Source organism: Nelumbo nucifera, chromosome 4 (genome assembly GCF_055504915.1).
Source record: "Nelumbo nucifera cultivar China Antique chromosome 4, China Antique-T2T, whole genome shotgun sequence".
NCBI classification, from domain to species: Eukaryota; Viridiplantae; Streptophyta; class Magnoliopsida; order Proteales; family Nelumbonaceae; genus Nelumbo; species Nelumbo nucifera.
The window spans coordinates 56,439,629-56,445,628 of NC_142652.1; positions in this window are offsets into that span (position 1 = coordinate 56,439,629).

Below are 6,000 nucleotides of genomic sequence, written 5' to 3' on the forward strand. Positions count from 1 at the left end.
GACCAGCCGGTCGAACCAAACCGTACCGAACCTATTATGTCAGGTCATGTGATTTTGTTCCTATTAATGATGGGGTCGATTCTGGTTCTTGCTTGTTCCGAACCAATTCAGACCCGAATCGGTTAATTTCTTAAGGTTTCCTTTTTCTTGCAATTATTGTCTAAAATGATAAATTCGATAGATCATATATATAAGACAATCTTAGTTAAAACACTTGATTTATTTAAAATTAATAATATTTTATTTTATTATCATTTTTCTTAAGATTATATTATCAAAAATCAAAAATTCAAGATATTATTTATATAAATAATTATAGCTGTTAATAGAATTAGTCTATCTCGGGTCAGACCCAGTTCGGTTATCCCAATTATTAATCAGGACAGTTTTGGGTTTATGATTTTGTTTTGATTAATAATCAATTTGAGACTGTAACGCCCTATCTTAACCCAAATCCGACCAATTAACAACGTAAAGGATTGGCCATGTTTGCCACCTCGACCTATTATGTAGTGATAATTTTGGACTTGGCTGTAGAATTGCAAGGCTAGACTAGACCTAGAAATCCATTACATTTTAGCACTGATAAGAGCCATCCTATGAAATTTTGAAAGTTTGAAAGTGAATAATTGAATAAAGATTACAAATTGAAATAAGTATATCTACACTACTTTAAAAAGAATCAATGGCTTCAAGAATATTTCTGGAATTTTCTAAGGATAAAATTTACCCTTCTATATTTAAATATATTGATAAAAATGAGGGCAAATAGGATAATCAGTTATTGATATTAAATGAGTTTAAAAAAGGTAATTTTAAGATATTCATTGCATTCAATTCTATCTCATTAAATCCAACTTGCATTCATGTTAATTGAATCATATATTTAAGTCATTTTTATTTCTTCTCATCATTAACTTTTATTAATTAAACTCATACTTAATAAATTAATAATTCTAATAACATAAAAGTTTATACTTTTAAAGTCTACCTAACAAAAATAGTGTTTTCATCTAGGTGATGGTGTGAACGTCGGAAAAAAACAGCAGTTCACTTCCTAGCTGATTGTTTAGAGTCGCCACCCACCAAAATCACGAAATAAGGAGTGATGGGTCTCTCGAATATGCAATTAAACCAAAAAAAAGGGGCTCCAGGCCTTGTTACCGAAGATGTAGGTAAGCTAAGAGAGAGAGAGAGGGAAGGGGTTAGGCATCCCTCTCTCTGATCAGTGCAAATATTAATTCCATTCCTTGAAATCACATAAGAAGAAGGCAATAGAAGAAGAATTTGTCATCCACCTGCAATGGAAGGGAGCTCCTGTAGCCGGTTATCTCTTCCTCCCCCATTTAATCTCCTTTTAGGTACAGGAGCCTGAGCAAAGGGGTGAGAATACATTCCCACCCCTTTTCTATCAGGACTCCCACAATCTTACTCGGTCGATTAGCTAGAAGGAGGAGAGAGCCCTTAAATTTCTTCCTTCAATTGCAAGAAGATGCAGACAACCTCTGGCTTTTAAGAAAACCCAAAAATAAAAGCAATAAAAAAGTATGAAACTACAAGGGAGATGATGTATGAATCTCACCTCTTGTAACCTTCGAGGGAAGAAATCGATGCCACTAGATTCGAATGCACAAGTTTAGAATAACTTGATGAAGTTGGGGAAACTCTGGCTCGGAGGTGACAGAGGAAGCAAATCATGGGCACTTGTGGTGACACTGAAATCTAGCGATGATGGTAGGAGCTGATGGATTAGTTTGTGTCTCCTCCCTTTGTCTCTCTAATCTCTCTCTTTCATTTCTCTATTTCTCTTAGCTCTCCCTCTATCGTTTTTTTTTTTTCTCTGGCGCTCTCAACTCTCGGAGGAACTTCTCCCTCTTCTCCTCTCTTTCTCCTTCAGTCTCCCTCACTCCCGAAACTCTTTGTTCTCAGCTCGGCATCTCCTCCAAGAGGAAGGCATCGAGAGCCTCTCCCTTTTAGTTCCTTTACCTCCATGCCTGTTCTTTTCAAAAACTAAGAAAGAGGAGTGTTATAATAGGTAAGGTAGGGTTGGGGGTATCAACTTGGTATTTTTTGGAAACTTGGGGTAATCTGGGAATTGGGTCAAGGGGAATTCACGTAACTTGGTCAAGGGTATTTTGGTTATTTTGGTAGGAGGGGTATTCTAGTAATTTTGGTCAAAAAGGGTAGTTCAAGTAATTTTGGTCTAGGGCATTTTGGTAATTTTGGAAGGAGGGGTATTTTGGTAATTTTGGTAGAAAGGGTATTTTGGTAATTTGGCAGTAGGGGGTATTAAGTCATAGGGTATTTTGGGAATAAGATTAAAGGGGTAGTTCGGATAATTATGGTTGAGGGGATTTTGGTGATTTTGGGAGGGGTATTTTGGTAATTTTAGTCAAAGGGGTAGGGGTTTAAATGGAGCGAATTTGTATCGAATCAGGCTTTATTCGAATTCGAAACCGATTAAATATATGCATATTCAAATTCGATTCGATATCCGGTGGTTTCTTAAAGCAATACATCGAATTCAAATTCGTCTAAATAATCAAATATTCGAATTTGATTTGAATTTGAAATGCATCTTTAATACCAACTTCTTCACAAGGGGAAGAAGAAGAAACCTAGTTTAAAGTTTTTTCATTCTTGACAATCTAATATTCAAGTTGCAATGGATCACAAGAGAAGAAGTTGCGAAGAAAAAATGTTGGAGAGTAAGAACCAATGAGGCGAGGAAGAAGAAAGATGAATAGTAAATTAAGAGTGATTGAAATGAAATACAGAATAATTAATGAGATTCGGCATCGGTTTAATTGTTTTATTATTAAATTATAACAAGTATTAAAATATTATTTTATTTGACCGAAAATCATCATAGCGTCTCTGCCTTCAATCAATTCTTTATTATAAAAATAATATTATAATATATTATTGTACGTATTCCATATAGATATTATATCAATATATCATCTCTGTCTTCATTCATCATAGCATCTCTGTCTTCATTCAATTCTACGTACTCCAACAAAATAATATATTAATATATATCGATATAAATGTATAATAGATATTATCGAATTGAATCAATTCATATTCGAATTCGATTTGATTATGTTGAATCTTGAATTTTCGAATACCATTTACACCCCTATAAAGGGGTACTTTGGGTAATTTTGGGTTTAGAGGGTATTTTGGGGATTTAAGGAATGAGGGGTATCTTGAGAATTTGGACACAATGAAGGTATTTTGGGAATTTGAAGTGAAGGAGTAATTTTGGAATTTTAGGGTAGGAGAGGCATTTGGTCAAGAGGTATTTTGGTAATTTGGAAGGAGGAAACTTTGGTAATCTTATTCAAAGGATATTCTGGTAATTCGGAATGGGGACATTTTGGTGGTTTGGTCTGAGGGGTATTTTGGTAATTTTGGTAGGGGATATTTTGGTAAACTTTGGTTAAGGGCATTACAGTAATTTGATAAGAGGGGTATTTTTGTAATTTTGGAATAATGGGTTAAACCGGATTTAAGGGGGTCAGGCCGGGTTTCTAGTTCAATGGTGGGGATTTTTGGGTCAGAAAATAGAGGGTTGAGATATGTCTAACTACAGAGGGGGTTTTGTGTCTATGGGCTAACGAGATTGACCTAAATGGAATCTTTTTAGATGGAAGGGTAAATGTTGGTATTTTTCGCTAAAATTTGGTAAGGTTGGGTTTTTGGGAATTTTGGGTTGATTAGTGGGGTCAGATTGGCCCAACTGAGCCCAGATCAAGCAGATCTGGAAAGGGCTTGATTCGGCTAATATAGAGCCTTGGAATGGAATCTATGCTCGATGAAGGGGTAAGCGAAGGTAGTTTTGGGTGAAATTTCATAGGGTAGGATTTTTGGCAGTCTGATGTGATTGGTAAGGTTAAATTGGGCCAACTGGGCTCGGATCGAGCAGATTTGGAATCTGGCCAATCTGAAGCCTTAAAAAGTGGAATCTTAGTGCGATGGAGGGGTAAACAAAGGTGTTTTAGGATGAAATTTTACAAGTGGGTGTTTTGGGAGGTCCTGGGTCTGATGGTGGGGTCAGATATAGTGGTTGAGGTGTAAGTAGGGGTCGATTAGGGCCATTAGATTGGTATCAGATAGGTTTAACGGTGGATTTGAGGGCTCTTGGGTTGAAATTTGGCTTTTCTCGGTTTTTGGGTGTTTCGGAGAGATCAGAAGGGTTTGATCGGGTGTTTGGGGTGAATTAGAGGTTCAGGCAGTAGACAGAGCAAAAATCAAGTGTTGATAGATGGTAAGAAATTAAATCATTTTGGGTTAAATGGGTCAATGTTGCCATAATTAAATAATAAAAGGAAAAAAATAGATAAAATGAAAAAATAGAAATTAAAAAAATTGGGAACATTTTTAACATACATATTAAACAACAATAAGTATGATAAATAAGAATTTTTTTATTAATGATGAAAATGGAATGTATAATTTAAAACCAATTAGAAATAAAACTATTTTCCTATTATACTCATTAAATCCTATATTTAAGATATATTTTTCTCATCATTAAATTCTTGTAATTAAATCCATAATATTAATTTTAATAGTATAAAAATAAATAATTTGAAAACAAAACCATTTTCTTCCCTCCCGGTGGGGGCAAGCAATTTGTCTATTTAGGGTCAAATGGATAAATAAATAATATCATAATTAAATAATAAAAAATAAAATAAATAACTATAAAATGTAAGAAGTATTTTTATTAATGATGAAAATGGAATGCTAAATTTAAAATCTAACTAGAAATGAAATGATGCCATAGTCAAATAATAACTTTTTAATAATAGAAAATACAAAGAATCACAAAAATTAAAAAAAAAAATTGAGCACATATCTAATGTTATATATTTATAAAAAATAAAATATTGGCTACATCTCTAATATTATGCATTCATTATATTGAACAAAAATAAGTTTTATACATAAGAAATAATTTTATCAATGATGGAAATGTAATACAAAATTTAATGTTAATCTAGAAATCAAACTATTTTTCTTTTTAGATGGTGGGTTAGTGTATTGAGTCAAATGATGGCACAGACAAACAAAAATTAAGTGCGATAATAAAAAATCTTTTATATAATGTAAATGAAGTATATAATTTAAAGGTAAAATTATAGTTAAAGTCGGTTGTACATTTAAAATTAGGTTGCAGGATGCTGCAGAAACTAACAAAACTCTGGCAACCGACTCTTAATTTCAAATTATAAAAAACCCTGCCATGTCATCGAAGGCTTATGTGGTTATTGCCAACATGGGACTCTTAGTCTATGTTGGACATAGCAAAAAGCTTATACCGAAAATAGGTTTTCAATTTTTCCCCCACTCCATCAGTCCCTTGATCTCCCTCTCTTCTCTCTCACTCTCATCTCTCGATCTTTCACTCCCTCTATCTCTCACTCTTTCAGCTTTGGTCTATAGCCAAATCAAAACCTCTCTCTCTCTCTCTCTCTCTCTCTCGTTCTCCCTCAATCTCTATCATTCGCCAATTTGCATAAAATCCATAGCCAAGAGTTTCTTGTGAATTTTTATCAAATTAGTATAATGATTTTTTAACCATGCCAAGTTGGTCTCATGTTCTTTTATACAATCTAATTAATATCATATAAGTGTGTAAGAAATAAAGAAAGAATGAGAGAGGGAGTGAGAGAGAAACTGAGGGAGAACGATAAAAATTAAGGAAGAAGGAGAGATCGATTGAAAAAGAGAATGAGAGAGTTGAGGGAGAACAATAGGTAAAGAGAGAGAGTGTGAGAGAAATTGATATAGAGAACATAAAATACATAAACCAAAAATCATTTTTATTTATTTTCAAATCACACAGTCGTTGAGCAGATAAAGATGATTGTGAGAGTGAGAGAGTGTGAGGAAGATTGAGAGAGAGAGAGAGAAACTAAAAAACCCTTTTTTATTTTTCCAATCACCCAACTTTAAAGGGAAATTTCGGTATAAGCTTTTTGTTGTGCC